This window comes from Palaemon carinicauda, chromosome 31 (assembly GCF_036898095.1).
Source record: "Palaemon carinicauda isolate YSFRI2023 chromosome 31, ASM3689809v2, whole genome shotgun sequence".
Classification (NCBI taxonomy): Eukaryota; Metazoa; Arthropoda; class Malacostraca; order Decapoda; family Palaemonidae; genus Palaemon; species Palaemon carinicauda.
The window spans coordinates 29337017-29359877 of record NC_090755.1 but is presented as its reverse complement, the minus strand read 5'-3'; the positions used below and the strand labels follow the sequence as shown (position 1 = coordinate 29359877).

The window sequence follows — 22861 nt, the reverse complement described above, 5'->3', positions numbered from 1 at the left end:
TAAATGATAATAACAGAAAACCTGCCAAACGACTGGCCATATCAGCTCATTTACAGCTATAGGCTAAGTGAAATAATTTTCGACTAGCTACGACTAAATGATTATTATTACTATCCAAGCCACAACCCTAGTTGGAAAAGTAAGATGCTATAAGGCCAGGGGCTCCAACAGGGAAAAATAGCCCAGTGAGGAAAGGAAATAAGGAAATAAATAAATGAAGAGAACAAATTAACAATAAATCATTCTAAAAAAAGTAACAACGTCAAAACAGACATGTCACATATAAACTATTAACAACATCAAAAACAAATATGTCATAAATAAACTATAAAAAGACTCATGTCCGCCTGGTCAACAAAAAAGCATTTGCTCCAACTTTGAACTTTTGAAGTTCTACTGATTCAACTACCCGATTAGGAAGATCATTCCACAACTTGGTAACAGCTGGAATAAAACTTCTAGAGTACTGCGTAGTATTGAGCCTCATGATGGAGAAGGCCGGGCTATTAGAATTAACTGCCTGCCTAGTATTACGAACAGGATAGAATTGTCCAGGGAGATCTGAATGTAAAGGATGGTCAGAGTTATGAAAAATCTTATGCAACATGCATAATGAACTAATTGAACGACGGTGCCAGAGATTAATATCTAGATCAGGAATAAGAAATTTAATAGACCGTAAGTTTCTGTCCAACAAATTAAGATGAGAATAAGCAGCTGAAGACCAGACTGGAGAACAATACTCAAAACAAGGTAGAATGAAAGAATTAAAACACTTCTTCAGAATAGATTGATCACCGAAAATCTTGAAAGACTTTCTCAATAAGCCTATTTTTTGTGCAATTGAAGAAGACACAGACCTTATATGTTTCTCAAAAGTAAATTTGATGTCGAGAATCACACCTAAAATTTTGAAAGAGTCATACAAATTTAAAGAAACATTATCAATACTGAGATCCGGATGTTGAGGAGCCACCGTCCTTGACCTACTTACAATCATACTTTGAGTTTTGTTAGGATTCAACTTCATACCCCATAATTTGCCCCATGCACTAATTCTAGCTAAATCTCTATTAAGGGATTCACCAACCCCAGATCTACATTCAGGGGATGGAATTGATGCAAAGAGAGTAACATCATCTGCATATGCAACAAGCTTGTTTTCTAGGCCAAACCACATGTCATGTGTATATAGTATGAAAAGTAATGGGCCAAGAACACTACCCTGTGGAACACCGGATATCACATTCCTATAATCACTATGGTGCCCATCAACAACAACTCTTTGAGATCTATTACTTAAAAAATCAATAATAATGCTAAGAAGCGACCCACCCACTCTCAACTGTTCCAGTTTGAAAACAAGGGCCTCATGATTAACACGGTCAAAGGCAGCACTAAAATCAAGGCCAATCATACGAACTTCCTGACCACAATCAAGGGATTTCTGTACAGCATTGGAGATTGTAATCGAGCCACAAATCGGCTGATCAGGCAACACAACAAGAGAAGAAGAGAGAGAGAGGCAATTGGCAACCTCCGGGGAAATTCGTGAACCGATACAGGTATTGAAGCCCCACACAGTTTTTCTCAATTAAAAACTAAACATTTTCTCGCAGTGAGTAGGATTCGAACCTACGCGGGAAGATCCCATCTGATTTCTAGTCAGACGCCTTAACCACTCGGCCATCACTGCAGAGAAAACATGGCATATGTCAACTTTATAGATAAAAAAGAAAATACACAAACTTTAACATCTATTCAATGCAAGAAAAGAATTAAAGCACATGTGATTTTCCGATGACATTACATATTTTGCAAACAATCTTTCTCATAGAACCATAACTTTGCTCATACTATGAAGACCATTATTACTGCAATATCCCTGCATTTTTGCAGGCTGTTTTCATCACCATATGCAAAAATAAAAAAGGTTGTACAAAAATCATAAATACATTTAGCTCATGGAAAATCATACAAAGACATGAATTATAATGGACAAGATTATCTAAAGGTTTTTGTTCGACACGACTGACTGCTTTCAGGAATACTGAAATAGTGAGAGAACGTTGCCATCCTAATGCCAAATTCATGAATTGGCACCTTGCATTCCTCCTAGATTGGCACAGGTACTCAGGCGTTCACTACTATATGTTACTTCTCCCTAATAAAAAGCTCACATTTCGCAGTGAGTAGGATTCGAACCTACGCGGGAAGATCCCATCTGATTTCTAGTCAGACGCCTTAACCACTCGGCCATCACTGCATGGAAAATGTTATCCATGTTAACGTGATAAGTTGCCAAATGCATACAGCCGTTAACAGCAGCAAAGTAAATTCTTGCAAAAACTTCACTTCCAAACACCATAAGATGATTTAACTCTTATCCGTAGTACAATATTTTCTCATTATCATCATCTCCTCCTCCTATGCCTATTAATGCAAAGGGCCTCAGTTAGGGTTTTGCCAGTCGTCTCTATCTTGATATTTTAATTCAGTACTTCTCCATTCATTATCTCCTACTTTGCGTTTAATAGTCCTCAGCCATGTAGGCCTGGGTATTTCCAACTCTTCTAGCGCCTTGTGGAGCCCAGCTGAACGTTTGGCAAACTAATCTCTTTTGGGGAGTGAGAAGAGCATGCCCAAACCATCTCCATCTACCCCTCATCATGATCTCATCAACATATGGCACTCGAGTAATCTCTTATAGTTTCATTTCTAATCCTGTCCTGCCATTTAACTCCCAATATCCTTCTGAGGGCTCTGTTCTCAAATCCACTAAATCTATTGGAGATTGTTTCATTGTCATACCATTAATCCTGTCCATAGAGTAACACCGATCTTACTGAACTGATATATAGTCTGATTTTTATATGTAATTTCAGGCGATTTGATTTCCAGATTTTACTCAACCTAGCCATTGTCTGATTTGCCTTTTTCAATCTCTCACTAGACTCTAATTCAAAGACCCTGTATTGGAGATCTTAGTTCCTAAATACATAAATGATTCTACCTCATTAATTGTTTCTCCTTCCAATGATATTTCATCTTCCATTGCATCCTCCGTTCTCATAGTCTCTTGTCTTTCTTCTATTTATCTTCAGCCCAACCTCATGTGATATTTCATGCCTTCTGATAAGCAAGCATTCCAAATCCTGTGGTGTTCTTTGCTTATAACCGACATGAGCAAGCTCTTTGGACTCGCACTTCCCACACTTCGGATTGTTTTACATATATACGAATTGAACGTGCAACTTGTAAACGATCGGTAGAGCCTCTTCCTCTTGTAGCTGTCAGGTTCTCACCTATCTCTCACTCACCCCGCATGGGATCCACCCCTCTCCTCCTCCCACAGAGACCTGTCTCTTAAGTATGTCACCAGCCGTTAAAGATACAGACACTGGAAACGTTTAAATACTCGAAAATATTTTGAAGTGATAATAACAAAAAATTATAATAACAGAAAATCTGCCAAACGACTGGCTATATCAGCTCATTTACAGCATAGGCTAAGTGAAATAATTTTCGACTGGCTACGACTAAATCAAGCCACAAATCGGCTGATCAGGCAACACTACAAGAGAAGAAGAGAGAGAGAGAGGCAATGTTAGCAACCTCCGGGGGAATTCGTGAACCGGTACAGGTATCGAAGCCCCACACAGTTTTTCTCAATTAAAAACTAAACATTTTCTCACAGTGAGTAGGAAGATCCCATCTGATTTCTAGTCAGACGCCTTAACCACTCGGCCATCACTGCAATAAATACAACGTCTTTACTTAATTCATGACCAAAGATGTATAAAAATTAACAACTATAGAGATAAAAATGGTCTCATAAGTGAAAGAAGATCTTGTGCAAAATCTTAGCTGTAGAACACACACAAAAAAAAAAGTATGCATCTTGTCCTTAGTCTACTATTTACTAAAATTTACTTTTGAAGAAGCTACTTCAACTATCACTGAGCGATTTTCAGCTGACAGTAAGAGCACATAAATATGACATTGTATACTTTGCAAACGATATATATCAAAACTATTATTTTAATATTATTGTTATAACCTTCATACTCTTACCATCATGGGATAACACTGAAATCCTATTGAAAAAATATAAATAACATCAAAGTTTAATGGAATATAAAACCAATAAAAGCCTGAACTGTGATGGACAAACTTATTCAAAGATGAAAATTTAAATAATACTCTTGTTGGAAATGATATCACTGGATTTCAGGAATATTGAGAGAGAGAGAGAGAGAGAGAGAGAGAGAGAGAGAGAGAGAGAGAGAGAGAGAGAGAGAGACTAGGTTCTATTTCCAGCCATTAGGGAATAAAAGAAATATTGGACAAATCTGGGACAAATACTAGCAATTGCCAACAAAATGCTAATATTGTTGTAAGAACACTTATGCAATTAGTAAACATGAATTTTTCTTGGGCTTTTTCGGCCTCATTTCAATAAAACTCATTCCAACACCTACTTACTATAGTCAATTCTTTTTAGTGAGGCAGAATTGCACCGACTCGCAGGGGTGCTCTTTTAGCTCAGAAAAGTTTCCCAACAGCTGATTGGTCGGAAGTATTTTTGTCCGACCAATCAGCTAGCCTGAAACTTTTCCGAGCTAAAAGGGCACCCCTACGAGTCGGTGCAATTCTGCCTCACTAAAAAGAATTGACTATAGTTATGTTACTTGCTATAGGTACAACACTAAGTCCTATAACTACAACCATGAAAATCGGCACATTCTAAGCAATCTCATAATTATGAGATCTAGGACAGGTACTTCATGCGTTCACTTCCAATTCGCTCCTGTCGGTACGATTCGAACCTAGGTGGGAATGGCATCGGATTTCTAGTCAATATATTCTAACCAATTGGCCAGCATTGCATTTGTAAACCGGATAGCTCAACAAATATTTACAAAAGTTAACAGCAACGAAGATAAAACCTGCCTCAAAAGTGAAAGAGAAATCTTGTTAAAACTTTGCCTTCAGACAATTAAAGAAGCTGTACTTAATGTTCCTAGTCCATTATTCACTCAAATTCATGGTAAACTTTAGATGAAAATTCTATATAAGAACTTAATGGAGACGTCTTTTTCTTGAGGTAAGATCCCTCAGAGTCTGTGTTTGGTGAAAGAATGTGTCAAATTACTCAAGATAATTTCCTTCACAGGAAATAGGATTTACAACAAATTATAACGTAGTTTTCCAAAGAGGGATTCGAAATGTAAAAGGAAATTTAATATTTGTGTTTCTAATCGGGCTCTTTACATCCAATCATATAACACCATATATCAACCAAATAAAATATTATTGGAGCTGGAAAATGTTTTTGTGACTGTGAATGGGATCGCTAGTAGTTTTCAAGGATGAAAATAGTTTAACCACTTATTCTGAATTGAACAGTGATGAAATTATAACAGAAGGTAGTAGTTTTGCTGCTTGCTAACGAAATTTAGGTGTCATCTGCTATTCATTTAATATATATATATAAATATATATATATATATATATATATATATATATATATACATATACATTATATATATGCATATATATATATACATATACATTATATATATGCATATATATATACATATATATATATATATATATATATACACACATATATATATATATATATACATATATATATATATATGTATATATATATGTATATATATGTATATGTATATATATGCATATATATAATGTATATGTATGTGTGTATATATATGTAGATATATATATATATATATATATATATATATATATATATATATATATATATATATATATATATATATATATATATTATATATACATATATTCATATATACATATATATATACACATATATTTATATATACGTATATATACATATATTTATATAGACATATATATACATCTATTTATTTATACATATATATACATATATTTATATACACATATATATACATATAATTATATACACATATATATATACATATATATACATATATTTATATATACATATATATACATATATTTATATATACATATATATACATATATTTATATATACATATATATACATATATTTATATATACATATATATACATATATTTATATATACATATATATACATATATTTATATATACATATATATACATATATTTATATATATATATATATATATGTGTGTGTGTATGTATATATTATTATTATTATTATTACTATCCAAGCTACAACTCTAGTTGGAAAAGCAAGATGCTATAAGCCCAGGGGCTCCAACAGGGAAAAATAGCCCAGTGAAGAAAGGAAATAAGGAAATAAATTAACAATAAATCATTCTAAAAACAGTAACAACGTCAAAACAGACATGTCATATATAAACTATTAACATCAAAAACAAATATGTCATAAATAAACTATAAAAGACTCATGTCCGCCTGGTCAACAAAAAAGCATTTGCTCCAACTTTGAACTTTTGAAGTTCTACTGATTCAACCACTCGATTAGGAAGATCATTCCACAACTTGGTAACAGCTGGAATAAAACTTCTAGAGTACTGCGTAGTATTGAGCCTCGTGATGGAGAAGGCCGGGCTATTAGAATTAACTGCCTGCCTAGTATTACGAACAGGATAGAATTGTCCAGGGAGATCTGAATGTAAAGGATGGTCAGAGTTATGAAAAATCTTATGCAACATGCATAATGAACTAATTGAACGACGGTGCCAGAGATTAATATCTAGATCAGGAATAAGAAATTTAATAGACCGTAAGTTTCTGTCCAACAAATTAAGATGAGAATCAGCAGCTGAAGACCAGACAGGAGAACAATACTCAAAACAAGGTAGAATGAAAGAATTAAAACACTTCTTCAGAATAGATTGATCACCGAAAATCTTGAAAGACTTTCTCAATAAGCCTATTTTTTGAGCAATTGAAGAAGACACAGACCTTATATGTTTCTCAAAAGTAAATTTACTGTCGAGAATCACACCTAAAATTTTGAAAGAGTCATACATATTTAAAGAAACATTATCAATACTGAGATCCGGATGTTGAGGAGCCACCGTCCTTGACCTACTTACAATCATACTTTGAGTTTTGTTAGGATTCAACTTCATACCCCATAATTTGCATACTGTATATATATAAATATATGTATATATATGTATATATTTATATATAAATATATACATACATATATTTATATGTACATATATATATATATACATTATTTATATATACATATATATATTATACATATATATATATATATATATATATATATATACATACTGTATATATATATATATATATATATATATATATATATATATATATATTTATAAACATACATATACACACAAATATATATATATATATATATATATATATATATATATATATATATATATAGGCTATATCGATAAAACAGTATAAATATATTCAAACGATTATTTCTATGACTAAAGTTAACAGTTTCTATACTCTACATAACATTCATTTGCTCAATTCCCCATTCTTACCTATCCACTTAATGAAAAAAAAAGCCATGATTGTTCTTGGAATTTCCAAATTAGGAGCTACATAATATTCATGCGCTATATATAAGCATCTAAATTAAAAGCTACATAATAAACATACACAATGCAGTAAAGCAAGTGTTTTAATAAAAAGTTACATCATCTTGGGGTGTTTGAAAGCTAAGTTTCTGTATTAATTCCCTTTCCACTTTTGAAGCAGAATTCGACCTTGCTGCTTTTAACATCTAGTAATCCATCTTAAACTTTTATATATTTTCAAAGCAACGATCGCCGGAATTATTTACCACCAGAGCCATTTCACGAAATTGACAGGAGGATACCATCTCTCTCTCCCTCTCTCTCTCTCTCTCTCTCTCTCTCTCTCTCTCTCTCTCTCTCTCTCTCTCTCTCTCTCAAATAAGAAAACTTCAGAAGTACTTATGCTTCATTTTTTGAGTTTTTGAATAAGATGGTACATTACAATTCTTGTCTTTATTTACTCGACTTTCCATTAAGCTTTATATGATTTTATTATTTATCCGTAATAGTCATTTTTTGCACACAGCGATTAAAATATGAAAATATGCGATGTCATTTATGCTGTCAGCTGAAAACCACTTAAGGTTGGCCTCCTCTCCTGCACTTAACAGATGGTAAAACTACATCTATAAATGTAAATATAATTAAAGAGTTATTGTGCCTTCAAATATATATATCAATAGTTATATACCTCCTAGTGTTGATTGAAAGCAAAGATTTAGCATGAATTTTCCCACTACATTTCAGATAAATTTTACATTTGTTGCTGTTAACGATTCTATGATTTTGTTTATCTATGATTTTATTTTCCACATTATTTTCTAAGCAGTGATGGCCGAGTGGTTAAGGCGTCTGACTCGAAATCAGATGGGATCATCCCGCGTAGGTTCGAATCCTACTCACTGCGAAAAAATTTGCAGAATTTAATGGCAGTGAACGTTTAAGTACCTGTGCCAATACACAAATTTGGTTAGAGGATGCCAACGTTCTTGCTCCCTCCCTCTCCCTCCCCCTACTCTCTCTCTCTCTCTGAAAAGGGTATTTTTTTCTAGTTTTAAATATGTTTCTTCATTACAATTCATTCATTTATTCGCTTGACTTTCCATTAAGCTTTGAATAATTTATCTATAATAACCCTTTTCTTTTTTTGCACACGGTAATAATTTTGGTGTTAAGGCAGTAATAATGGCCATCATGATGATATTGAAATATTGGTTATGTAAGAATGCTTGTATACAAAATACATAATGGCATAATTTAAGCACTACACCTTCAAATGCAAACATGAATAAAAATATATTGCACCTTCAAATGTATATACGAAGAGATTATTTGAGCGCTCAGTTTTAGCATGAACTTTCCCATCACATTTAAGAGAGATTTTATCTTTCTTGCTGTTAACGATTCCATGATGTTTGTTGATCTATCAAGTTAACATCTGTAATGTTTTCTATGCAGTGATGGCCGAGTGGTTAAGGCGTCTGACTAGAAATCAGATGGGATCTTCCCGCGTAGGTTCGAATCCTACTCACTGCGAAAAAAATGTGCAGCTTTTAATAAGGAGAAACAGTATAGTGAACGTTTAGAGTTCTTGTACCAGTACAAAAGCTTCACAGCAGAATGCTAACATTGCCTCTCTCTCTCTCTCTCTCTGTCACTTTCCTCTCTCTCAATATTACTAAGTCATACTCAGCCATTTCCAAGCTATGCATTTTATTTCAGAATTTTAATGCTTATATTGGTGACGTTGTTGTAATGAAGATCATCACAATTTTGAATTGATTGCTATATGAGAATGCTAATGATTTGCAAATTATATAATGTATTCATTCACTCTTGCTAGTAATTTATCTGCAAGTTGGTTTGGCGACAAGGTCTTGTTTTGAAGTTACCTACAGTTAAAGTTACTTCTTCGAAATTAGATGTGTCAATATTGGACTACAGAGAACCCAGCCACTGAGGGGGGGGGGGGGGCAAGCCAGCCTCAACTTGGTGCCAGTCCCAAGCCCGGGTAAATGGGGAGGGTTGGTGGCAGGAAAGGCATCCAGCCATGAAAAATTAGCCAAAATCAATATGGCCAGTGGAGATTGTGAGATTAGAATTAATGCTAGGGCGTTCCCCGTAGGCGACGCGTTGGAACCTCGCCTGATCCCTTCGAAAAATTAGCAAGGGCTACCCAGTCGTGGGCGGGCTGGGTTAAAGAGGCAAGCTCAGAGGAAAATATCTGAGGAGAGGATGAGAGTAGCAACTCTGAACGTGGGAACAATGACTGGAAAAGGACGAGAGCTGGTTGACCTCATGGAGAGAAGGAAGATTGGAGTGCTGTGTGTGTGCAGGAGACCAGGTGGAAGGGAAATAAGGCAAGAGAACTAAGAGAAGATTGTAAATTTTATTACAGTGGAGCAAATATGGAAGGAAGAAATGGTGTAGGAATAATATTATCACAAGATTTGAAGGAAAATTTGATTGGAGTGAATAGGAAAAATGACAGAATTATGAGTTTAAACCTGGGACTGGGAGCAACAATAGTCAATGTGGTGTGTGCCTATGCCCCACAAACTGGATGTGCAGAAGAGGAGAGGGATACGTTCTGGGAGGAGATGGACCAGGAGCTTAGAATAATTCCTGCAAGGGAAAGGGTAATTATAGGAAGAGATCTGAATGGCCACTTGGGAATTAGTAGGGAAGGGATAGAGTGCATGGAGGTTGTGGTGTGGGCGAGAGAAATGATGGGGGAGAAAGAGTGAATGATTTTGCAGTGGCTTTTGACCTAGCAATGGTCAACACCTTCTTTGAGAAAAAAATTAACAGACTGATTACTTACAGTAGTGGTGGCAGGGAGAGCCAGATAGATTTTCTGCTGTGTAAGAGAGTCTCTGACGGACGTAGGAAATTTCAAGGTGATATATGGGAAGAGTGTAGCAGCGCAACACAGGTTAGTGGTAATTGCTTGCAGACTAAGGAATTCTAGGAGAAGTTAAAAGACGAGAATGGACCCAAAGATTAAGTACAGTAGTGGAAATTGAAAGAGGCAAAACTGAGAGTCTTGTTTAAGGAAAGAGTGTTGGAAGCAGTAAGGTTCCATGAGGATATACAAGAATGGTGGATCGAGAATAGTAAAGTGATTCTAAGGATCGGTGGGGAAGTACTTGGAAAGTCATCAGGAGGAAGAATCCCAAATGATAAAGAATCGTGGTGGTGGAATGATGAGGTGCAAGAACGGGTAAAAACCAAGAAAGAAGCCAAGAAGAAGGCAGATCTATCAGGACAAGAGCAGGATAAAGAAAACTATAAGCAGGCAAAGAAAGAAGCAATAAGAGCAGTAGCAAAGGCGAAGGCAGAGACTTTAAATGAAGTCTATAAAGAGGTGGAAACACCAGAAGGAGAGAAGAAAATATTACGAATTGCTAAGGCCCGAGATGTTGCATCTAAAGACCTGATGCAGATAAGGCAAATAAAAGATAGCAATATTATAGTTCTAGCAGAAGAGAATGAAATTAAAAGGTGGGAAACTTATTTTGAAGGACTATTGAATGAGAACCCAAGAACAGTATTTGAGGTTGGATTCCCAAACAAAGCAGTTACCACAGGAGTGACTAGAAGAGAAGTAGAACAAGCAGTAAAGAAGATGAAAAATAGTAAAGCTGCAGGACTGGATAATATACCAGTAGAGGTATGGAAGAGTCTTGGAGAGGAAGGCATAGATATCTTGTGGGACCTGATGCAAAAGATCTTCAATCAGGAAAAGAAGCCACAGGAATGGAGAAGCCTAATCATCCTCATCTATAAGGGGAAGGGAGATATCCAGGAATGTGGCAACTACAGAGGCATAAAGTTGATAAGCCATACTATGAAGATATGGGAGATCATTGAGAAGACACTCAGAGATGAAACAACAATTGGTAAGGAACAATTTGGATTCATGCCTTGAAGAGGGACTGTAGATGCAATATTTGCTTTGAGGCAGATGATAGAAAAACATCGGGAGAAACAGAAAGGATTACATACGGTCTTTATTGACATGGAGAAGGCATACGATCGAGTACCACGTCAGGAGCTGTGGAGATGTATGAGAGAAAAGGGAGTCCCTGAGAAATATGTAAGAATCACCCAAGATATGTATGAGAGGGCAGAAGCAAATGTTAAGAGCAGTATAGGCCTAACAGGGAGTTTCCCAGTAAATGTGGGACTACATCAGGGGTCTGCACTGAGCCCTTACCTATTTGATCTGGTCTGTCTGTCTGTAAGATTGCCTTACCTTTGTGTAAGACACGGGCTCTAGATCTGGTCATGGATGTAGTAATCCAAGGTATTAGAGATCAGTCTCCTTGGTGTATGCTTTTTGCTGATGATGTTTAACTGTGTAGCACTAGGCGAGCGGTAGTAGAAGAGAAACTGGAGGATTGGAGAAGAGAAATGGAAAATAAAGGATTGAAGATCAGCAAGAAAAAGACAGAGTATTTGAGATTGAAAAATGGGGAAGTTGGTTTACGATGAGAGAGATTGAAAAGAGTTGAAAATTTCATGCATTTAGGATCAACAGTTGCAGAGGATGAAATAAACCACAGAATACAAGCAGGATGGAAGAATTGGAAAAAAGTGTGTGGAGTGCTATGTGACAGTAAAATAGGGGTTAAGTTGAAAGGTAAAGTACACAGGACAGTTGTGAGACCGGCAATGATGTATGGAGTGGAGACGTGGGCAATAAAGAAGACAGAAGAGAAGAAGCTGGATGTGGCAGAGATGTGAATGTTGAGATGGATGTGTGGGGTGACAAGAAGAGATAAGGTACAGAATGAAGTAATTAGGGGTACCACAGGAGTTAGAGAACTATCAGATAAGATCCAAGAAAGTAGACTGAGGTGGTATGGTCATGTCATGAGAAGAGATGAACAATATATTGGGAGGAGAGTGATGGAAATGGAGGTACAGGGAACGAGAAGGAGAAGGAGACCAAAGCGAAGGTGGATGGACTGTATCAAGGATGACCTTCGATCAAAGGGATTAACCGGTGATGAAGTGTGGGACAGAGGTAGATGGAGAATGTTGGCCAGAAACATCGACCCCACATAAAAGTGGGAAAAGATGCAGACAAAGAAGAAGAAGAAATATTGGGCTACAGATAAGAACATCATCATCTTATGGTGTTTGAAAGAAGTTTTTGCAAGAATTCTCCTTCCACTTAAGAGAAAGGATTTCCTTTCCTGCTGTTAACGATTGTATGCATTTGGTAATCTATGATGTTATGTTAACATAGATAATGTTTTCATTGCAGTGATGGCCGAGTGGTTAAGGCGTCTGACTAGAAATCAGATGGGATCTTCCCGCGTAGGTTCGAATCCTACTCACTGCGAAATGTGAGATTTTTACTAGGGAGAAGTAACATAGTAGTGAGACACCTGAGTACTTGTGTCAATCTTGAAGGTATGCAAGGTGAAAAATCACTTATTTGGCATTAGGATGCCAGCGTTCTCTCACACTTTCACTATTCCTGAAAGTAGTCAGTCGTGTCGGAATAAGCTTGTCCATTATAATGAATACATTTGTTTGATATTTCATTAAGCTAAATGTATTTATGATTTTTCTATAACTTTATTTATGCACATGTGAAAAAAAACAAACAGCAAAAGTACAGGGATTACAGCACTAATAATTGTCATTACAATACGAGCAGAAATAATGACTATGAGAACAAGTGTTTGCAAAATATGTAATATGACCAGAAATTTACTTTGGGGTTAAAGTCTTATTCTACAACATATGTAGCATTTTCTATGCAACGATGGCCGAGTGGTTAAGGCATCTGTCTAGAAATAAGATGTGATCTTCCCGCGTAGGTTCGAATCCTACTCACTGCGAGATGTGAGATTTTTATGAGGGAGAAGTAACATATAGTAGTGAACACCTGAGTACTTGTGCCAATCTTGAAGGTATGCAAGGTGACAATTCACTAATTTGGCATAAGGATGCCAATCTTCTCTCACTCTTCCTGAAAGTAGTCAGTCATGTCGGAAAAAACCTTCGAATAAGCTTGTTCATTATAAAGCATACATTTGTTTGATATTTCATTTAGCTATATGTATTTATGATTTTTCTATAACCTTTTTTTGCATATGGTCAAAAGAACATAAACAGCAAAAATACAGGGTATACAATATGAGCAAAATAATGGCTCTATGAGAACAAGTGTTTGCAAAATATGTAATATCACCGAAATTTACTTTGGGGTTAAAGTCTTATCCTACAACATTTCCGACATTTTCTACGCAGTGATGGCCGAGTGGTTAAGGCGTCTGACTAGAAATCAGATGGGATCTTCCCGCGTAGGTTCGAATCCTACTCACTGCGAAAATGAGCTAAGATTTTAGCAGGCATTGATGTATCATAGTTGGGAGGTATTAGCATTCAAAGATATATGTGAGTATTGGATGATCTCAGGCATTCCAAAGATGGTTTGGACCTTTTTGGTGGAACTATTCCCAAGGGGTGGGTCTTCAGAATCCAGAGGAATCCAATGCTCGGGATGGACTCTCAGCTTCTGGCCGGAAGCCCATCATTACAGATGTTGGGAGGATGATTCCATAGTTTCTTGGTCTCAGTCCTAACAGGCGAGTTGAGCCTACACTTGTGCCTCTATATCTGTTTTGGTGCTATCCTCCGGGTAGGGATTGGAGTGAACCGTCTAGGAAGTATATTCTCATTGCGCTGATAGTGAAGAATGCAAATTTCTTTCTGATATATGATGCCTCAATATTCTCGAGCAGGTAAACCTAACCATCCAACCAATCTCGACCCCTGCGTTATGGATTTTTCAAGTAACAGACACCCCATCTCCTGGATAAGCTGACTTTCCCCCAGCACTGTTGACGACCTCTGCTAATTCAATTAAGGAAAATTCTGTTAACGACCTAGGAACAAAAAAGGCCCCTCTACTAATGTTATAAAACCAAGTAAGTCGGGTAGCACAGGAAAACTTCGAATCCTTCATGTTACCCAAATTCCAATAGATATTAATTATGATAAGCAATATAAAGCATTTAAATGATATGTTAGACGTCAAACCCCACTTAAATTTTAGTCTTCAATAAAGGCCTGTAAGAATTTACAGAAGAGGAAATAATGGCTATGCGCCCATTAACAGTGAGGAAAGTGCATAAGGTTCCTGGGATGTCAATGATTATCCTTACTTTCCAGAATGCCTATGAGCCTTTCTATATCGTTATTGAAAATGAAAATTAAAATTCGACCTTTCACATTTGGACACCCTTCTAAAGTTTGCAAAAGTGAAAAAATCTGTAGCATTTATTCCAGATCTCGTCAAGGAGAGTGTACACTTGAGGCGAGTTGTTTGAACTTGATGACAATACTCCTTGTCCAAGTGAAAATATTAGCTGATAAAGAGCTGTGAGCTTTATAAGTTAGAAGAAGCTGCCCTCAACAAATCTAGTGAAAAACACTTATGTGTGGGACATGCCAAAATACTACCGAATAAATCAAACAGCTATGCAAAGGCATTAAAATCAAGAAAAAAATATACAACGGTGGACATCAAACCCACGTAGTATTACCAGCAATTCCAACAAAAGAAATACATCATCTAATGATGATAAAGGTTTGCATGACAAAGTAAGCATATGGCCTTTTGAGGCTTTGCCAAGATGTTTTAAAGCTGGGGCATCGCTCATTTCTGTACAACCCCATTACCAACAATAGTACTAACCTCTCTTAGGCCATGTCCTTGCCTAATTTGATGGAGGTTCCACTTGAAACCAAGTTAACAGGTGCACCTGTAGTGGGGAAGGTGCAAAAACCTGGTAGCTCACCACCTATTAATCGGAAAAGAGAGAGACCTCCATCTCTCTCACCCCCTTCCATAAGAAACAGTTATGATGTCAAATGAATATGATGTTTTGTCTGTTGATGTTTTTGATCAACCAGAAGATAATTTAAATAAATCACAAATTCAAGTTGAGGTCCACCATTCTCCCCACAATTATATAAAAAGGACAAAAAGAAAATCACAAACACAATATTCAATCTATCAAGACCTCTTTCTGATAAAACCACCGGGAATAGTGTTAGATCAAAAATTGCTAATGGAAAGAAGTCGTCCAAAGGTTCTGCCATAAAATAAACCATAGTTTTTCATCCATTCTGCAAAGGAATTGTCAGGATTTAAGGGCCAAATATGAAGAACTTAAGCTCTTCATTCATGAGCACTTCCCCATAATTATATGTCTACAAGAGAGCAACCTTGATGACAATACTCCTTATCCTAGTGAAAATATTAGCTATGAAATACCATATGATCACCGAGTAGGGAGCCATGGCGGAAGCCTCATAAACATTTGTCAAGATATTCCCAAAATATCTTTGTCTATTCATACAGTACAGACAGTGGTTGTACAGATTGATATAGGGAGAAATTACAAATTTGCTCTCTGTACTTGCCTCCAAATGATAGCATTTTGTATGATAATTTAATATAGGTGATTAAAAAATTCCCACAACCTTTTCTTTTACTTTGAGATTTGCATGGTAGACATCCTTTATTGGGGGGGGGGGGGGGGGGGGGGCGGGTTAGCAAACACCACAGGCTATATTATATCATCAATTGTGGAAAATGAGGATGCCGGACTCCTTATTACAAGAAAGCCCACATACTTTCATATTCAGACAGGTACTTTGTCATGCATTGACCTTCATATTGGAAGCTCTAACTGCCATCTTGATTTCGATTGGAGGACATTACATGATTGGCATACTAGTTATCATGCACCTATCATTATAAACACCAAAAATGGCCCACCTTTACAAAGCTTGCCACGATGGAATCTTGACAAGGTGGACTGGGTTAAATTTTGTGAGCTAAGTGAAATCGAGGGGAGTGATGAACAGTGTGTGTTGTTAATGCCATAGACTTACTGAATAGAACTCTACATACAGCGGGAATCAATTAGATTCCCAAAACCACAGGGTTATTCAAACAACGACCAGTCCCCTGGTGGTCTTCAGAATTAACTGCCTTGCATAGAGCCGCAAGAAAATCTTAGACTAGATTTCGTTGATGCCGTACAGAAGAGAATTTGGAAATATACAAAAAAATATAGAGCACAGTTCCGTTGTGCCATGAAATAAGCTTGGCTCCAATCTTTGATATCTTTTGTTTCCTCAGTCAACAGTAGAACACCACCATCTGCTGTGAAGGAAAGTAAATAAGATAGCAGGCAAATTTACCCCCAACACACCACCAGTGTTGAAGGTGAATGGTCAGTATGTGACAGGACCAACTGAGGTTAGCAATGCCCTGGCTGATCATTTCTCAAATGTATCATGCAAGTGTGAAACAGCTCCTGGTCACCAGTATAGGAGCATTGAAGAAAATAAAATTTTTCATTTTGAAACAGGAAGGAAAGTCATACAATTCTCCTTGTACTGAAAGAGAATTTGTTTTCGCACTTGCTATGTGTAATGATACAGCCCTTGGTCCCAATGGAATTCTTATGCAATGATTAAGCATGTACCTATTAATACCGTTATTTATTTAAAACATTATTAAAAGGGTATGCCTTGATCATAGTTATCCAATTGCTTGGGAACTAGCCATTATTTTAGCCTTTTTAAAACCCAGTAAGGATGAGTTTTTAGCAGCAAACTATTAACCACTTGCATTGACATCTTGCTTATATAAGATCATGGAGAACATGGTCAATGCAAGACTGATGTGGTAACTGGAAAAGGAGGGTATTTTATCACCTATCCAGCATGGATTTATAAAAATGCACTCAACGACTGATGTGTTGATACGACTCTAGCCCTCTATTTGTGAAACCTATGCTTCCAAACAACACCATGTAAGTCTTTTTTTATCTTGAAAAGGCTTGCAATGCAACATGGAGAAACGGTATACTTAAAAACCATTCATATTTTGGTATTACGAGGAGAGCTACCATTAATCATTTAATCATATATTTCACAGATTTTTTTTAAGCGAGAGTGGGAGAAGCTCTATCAGAGGCAATGTCAGGAAGGAGGAGTTCCCCAGGGTAGTGTGCTAAGAATCTTTGCACTAGCCATTAATGGGATATACTCTGTCATTCCTCAAGATATTCTCTCAACATTATCTCTCCGTGTCATTGGCTGGAGCTAAAATGTCAATGGCTGAGAGAAAACAAACTCTCAATTGACAAAATTATTCAGTAGGCTGATATGAATGAATTTAAGTTTTCGACAAGCAAAACTACTGTTGTCCATTTCTGTCATATTGGGGGAGTACATCCAGGCCCGGATGTATACATCGAAGGTCAACGGATTCCATGTGCAAGTGAATCTAAATTTTTACGAGTGATATTTGATTGTAGGCTCACATGGGTTTCTAACTTAAAGGCATTAAAAGCTAAATGTTTTGAGGCACTGAATTTTTAAAAAGTATTCTCCCATACATCATGGGGGGGGGGGGCAACCATAAAACGATTTATAAATCATACAAGGGCTTGATTTTTTTCAAAAATTAGTTATGGGTGTGAAATATACTCCTCATCCACCAGAAGCCGATTATAAGATTTTCGATTTTATACGTCATGCTGGCATTAGATTGTCCACAGGAGCTTTTAGAACTTCTCCTATCCCAAGTCTCTATGTTAACGCTGGAGGATTACCTTTAGACATTTACCGAAAGTCTTTTATTGTTTGGTATTGTTTTAGGTTGCAAAGACTTCCTAATTCTTTAGCCTGTCAGACTGCAAACTTTGAAAGGCATTGCAAATAATTCGAATTACACCCAAAATCTCCTCAAATTTATGGTTTTCGGGTAAATCAATTCTTCTATTTAGGATATCCCCTACCCCTCCATGGTAATTACCAGAGATATCTTTTTGTAGATATTTCATTGATATAAAAAAGAACGTCTGAATTAAAAGCCAGGTCTCTTTTTATGGAACATGAGAAAGAACATAAGGAATCGATCTTTATTCATACTGATGGCTCCAAATCTGATGCTGGCGTTGGATTTGGAGTAAATAGTAGTTCTTTTAACTATACGGTGTACTTCCTCTAATATCTTCCATATTTACTGCCGAACTATATGGCATACTAACTGCTATTGAGGAAACAGCATTAAAATAGGAGGGCAATTTTACAATTTTTAGTGATGCAAGAAGTGTCCTACAAGCTTTAGAAGGGTTTGGTTCTTGTAACCCTTTAGTTTTAAAGATTTTAGAGTGGCTTTTAATTAATGGCCTGAAAGATATAACAGTTAAAATTTGCTGGGTTTCGGCACACGTAGGTGTGTCTGGAAATGAAGAGGCAGATTCACTGGCAAAGAATGCTGCAGCCGAGTTGCTACCCAAAAGGTATGCCATTCCTTCCGATGATTTCTTACCTACAATTAATAATTTTAACTATAATAATTGGCAACAGCATTGGAATAGTTTAGCTGAAAATAATGAGAGAAATAAGTAATGTTATATCCCCTTGGAGGTATAACGCGATGCCCCGAAAGTGGAAGACTACTTTTTGTCGTCTACTCACTGGTCACACACGGAAGACATAAGTTTCTGCTGGCTGCCCAACACCAACCATATTGTGACGACTGTTTGATACCCTTGACAGTGAAGCATTTATTGACTGAATGCCCACTTATAGCACAGACAAAAATAGATATCTGTTTGAGGCTCTAATGAGGATGGGAGGTTTATCCTGGCTAAGGCGCTTGGACATGATGTGTCTTACAATGCTAGCGGCATATTCAAATTTATTTCAAAAGCAGGTCATCTGGAGGCTATTTAACTTTTATAAAATATTTGCTTATATGACTTTGTTTGAATATTCTTTTATTCTTTATTTATAAAACGATACCGGCGTCAATGACCGATGTCAGGATACCAGAAAACTTCAAGTCATTCCTTCATCAAGGCGTCTGACTAGAAATTAGATGGAATCTTCCCGCGTAGGTTCGTATCCTACTCACTGCGAAAAATTTGGTTTTTAACAGGGAGAAATAATGAAGTGAATGCCTGCATTACATGTACCAGTTAACGAGTTTGGTTTTCTCGTAGTTTCACTACATATGTATCTCTAGCCCCATACCATCCTACTTCTCTCTCTCTCTCTCTCTCTCTCTCTCTCTCTCTCTCTCTCTCTCTCTCTCTCTCTCTCTCAAAAAGAGTCAAGTCATATTAATACTTCACAACCGAAAGAGTCAAGTCATATTACCACTTTGAAATTGAAAGATTCAAGTCTTATTAACACTTCACAATCGAAAGAGCCAAGTCATATTAACACTTCACAATCAAATAGGTCAAGTCTAGTACTTATATTAACACTTCGCAATCAATTGTGTCAAGTCATATTGACACTTCGCAATCGAACGAATCAAGTAATATCAACAATTCGTAATCGAAAAAGTCAAGACATATTACCACTTTGCAATCGAATGAGACGTCACATTAACGATTCGGAATAAAAAGAATTCTTACCCTAAAAAAATGACTATATTACGTTATAAACAATGTATGTATATATATATATATATATATATATATATATATATTTATATATATATATATATATATATATATATATATATATATATGTAAATATATATAGATATATATATCTACATATATATATATATATATATATATATATATATATATGTGTGTGTGTGTGTGCGTGTGTGTGTGTATATAAATATATAATGTATATATAATTATCATTAATGAATATACGTACTTGGGACAGACAGAAAGGGTTTCCTCAGGACACGAGACCGAAATTAAAAGAAGGGTAAGCATGAGATAGTGCTTTTGGTAAACAGAATGAGATTTAAAATAAAATGCCACTTTCTCTAAAAATAAAATTATTTAATCAGATGGTCCAACCAATATTAACTTATGCATCAGAAACTTTGAACCTTACTCGAGCTCTAAAACATAAGCTAGTTACATCTTAAAGAGTTAGAGAAAGAATAATGATAGGATTAACACCAAGAGACAGAAAAAGAGCAACATGGTAAAAATAAATTGGACATAGGCAGGACATAGTATGAGAATGGCATATAATAGATGGACATTAAGAATAAGAAAATGAGTCCCTAGAGATTGCAAAATATGCAGGGGAAAGATGAGAAGACGATGGATTGACGAACTTAGAAACTTTGCGGGTGTGGACTAGAATAGAAAGACAATAAAACAGACAGGAGTGGAAGGACATGTCTGATGCCTTTTTTTTAATTCTGTAGCAGACTAGTAACAGCTGATGATGATGATGAATAATAATTATATATAAACATATATATATATATATATATATATATATATATATATATATATATATATATATATATATACATATATATATGCACATATATTATATTAATTGCTAAGTTACAACCCTAGTTGGAAAAGCAGAATGCTAAAGCCCAGGGGCTCCAACAGGAAAAATTGCCCAGTGAGGAAAGGAAAAAAGGAAAAATGGAATATTTTAAAAACAGTAACATTAACACTAATATTTCCTATATAAACTATAATAACTTTAACAAAACAAGAGGAAGAGAAATTAGATAGAATACTGTACCCGAGCGTACCCTCAAGCATGAGAGCTCTAACCCAAGACAGTGGACGACCATGGTACAGAGGCTTTGGCACTACCCAAGATTAGAGAACAATGGTTTGATTTTGGGTGTCCTCCACCTGGAAGAGCTGCTTACCATTACTAGAGTCTCTCTTCTACCTTTACCAAGAGGAAAGTAGCCACTGAACAATTGCAGTGCAGTAGTTAACTTCTTGGATGAAGAAAAATTGTTTGTTAATCTCAGTGTTGTCAAGTGTATGAGGACAGAGGAAAATCTGAAAAGAATACGCCAGACTATTCGATGTATGTGTAGGCAAAGGGAAAGTGAACCGTAACCAGAGAGAAGGATCCAATGTAGTATTGTCTGACCAGTCAAAGAACCCCATAACTCTCTAGCGGCAGTATCTTTCCTGTCAAACTGGGCAGCATTGTCAAACGTATGAGTACTCAGTCTCTCGCCGTCTCACGGATAGGGGGGCAGTGGTCATACCCTGGTAAGAGGGGGTAACCAGACAGGTAAACTTGGAAACCACATTCTCTTACAAATTGCCGAAACTGCCTACAACAGGAAATGGGGAGGGGTTGGAAGGGTTGAATCTGTGCGCGCGCTTGTATATTATAACTGAATATTTCCCAAAACAGAGGGAAATTTGAAGCTAATTGCACGCCTACTAGCATTAAAAAAAGATACCAGATTGATTTTGTCATGCCTGAGAGGGGAGGGGGAGTGTGCGTGTTGTAGAGGTAACTATATGTTTATCGGTTTATTTGTACATTTTTAGAATAAATTCGTAAAAATTCAGTGTGTGTTTGACTAGTCGTCCTCTCACACACATGAAGGGGGAAAAGACAGAAAAAAAAGAAAAAAGAAAAAGAAAAAATTAGGAACCACAAGCTGTAAGGAGATGGAATATTTAAAATTTGACAAGATGAATTTTGTGATGGGAAATTATTATTATTATTAATTATTATTAAATATCATTATATATTAGTGAATATTATCATCATTAAATATTACTACTATCATTATCATTAAATATTATTACTATCATTATCATAATCATAATAATCATATAATTATATTATATTTCTATCATTATTATTATTATTCACACCTTTGACCGATTCCCCCCACTGGGATTTTAATTACAATACTTTTTTAAACTTTTATTACTTACAGAAATTTCTCTCTCTCTCTCTCTCTCTCTCTCTCTCTCTCTCTCTCTCTCTCTCTCTCTCTCTCTCTCTCTCTCAGAAAGTCATACTTAGCTCTTTCACAGCAAAGCGTTTTATTTCATGCTTAAATGAGTTTATCCATCGCAATTACCGCCTTTATTAGCTTGATCTTTAATTAAGATTATAATTCATGGAGATTTTTTTTCCTAACAATCATTGCGTGTCTCTGCTTAAGGTAATGAGAAGATGGCCAAGTGATTATATTGGCGGTCTTGCAGTAATGATGATTATTAAATTAAAATGAATGCTATAGAGTCCTTTCAATGACGTCACTGGGAATCGCCGGCGGCCATGCTGGAGGACATACAAAGCGAAAACATGGCGGCTGCTACAGCGAATATGGACAATGAGAGCGACTTTGTCAAACAATTGTCGGGTGATGATAAGCGTTTTTACAAGCAGAAACTCGATCCAATTGATGGCCTAGATCCATACCAGATGCAGAATTCATTCAGTCAAAATATTGAGGATAATTTCCATTGAATAATCTGCT

The 22861-nt window shown here is 36.0% G+C and overlaps 6 non-coding genes across 6 annotated transcripts; 4 read left to right on the top strand and 2 right to left on the bottom strand.

Annotated features, from left to right (window-relative positions):
• Nucleotides 1-1614: 1614 nt before the first annotated feature.
• TRNAS-AGA (transfer RNA serine (anticodon AGA)) lies at nucleotides 1615-1696 on the bottom strand. The gene has a single exon. It is a non-coding gene; the product is annotated as a tRNA-Ser (tRNA).
• A 488-nt stretch (nucleotides 1697-2184) lies between these two features.
• On the bottom strand, nucleotides 2185-2266 carry TRNAS-AGA (transfer RNA serine (anticodon AGA)). The gene has a single exon. It is a non-coding gene; the product is annotated as a tRNA-Ser (tRNA).
• Nucleotides 2267-8385: 6119 nt separating this feature from the next.
• On the top strand, nucleotides 8386-8467 carry TRNAS-CGA (transfer RNA serine (anticodon CGA)). Its single transcript has one exon. It is a non-coding gene; the product is annotated as a tRNA-Ser (tRNA).
• A 547-nt stretch (nucleotides 8468-9014) lies between these two features.
• Nucleotides 9015-9096, top strand: TRNAS-AGA (transfer RNA serine (anticodon AGA)). The gene has a single exon. It is a non-coding gene; the product is annotated as a tRNA-Ser (tRNA).
• A 3735-nt stretch (nucleotides 9097-12831) lies between these two features.
• Nucleotides 12832-12913, top strand: TRNAS-AGA (transfer RNA serine (anticodon AGA)). Its single transcript has one exon. It is a non-coding gene; the product is annotated as a tRNA-Ser (tRNA).
• Nucleotides 12914-13826: 913 nt separating this feature from the next.
• TRNAS-AGA (transfer RNA serine (anticodon AGA)) lies at nucleotides 13827-13908 on the top strand. Its single transcript has one exon. It is a non-coding gene; the product is annotated as a tRNA-Ser (tRNA).
• The last annotated feature ends 8953 nt before the right edge of the window (nucleotides 13909-22861 follow it).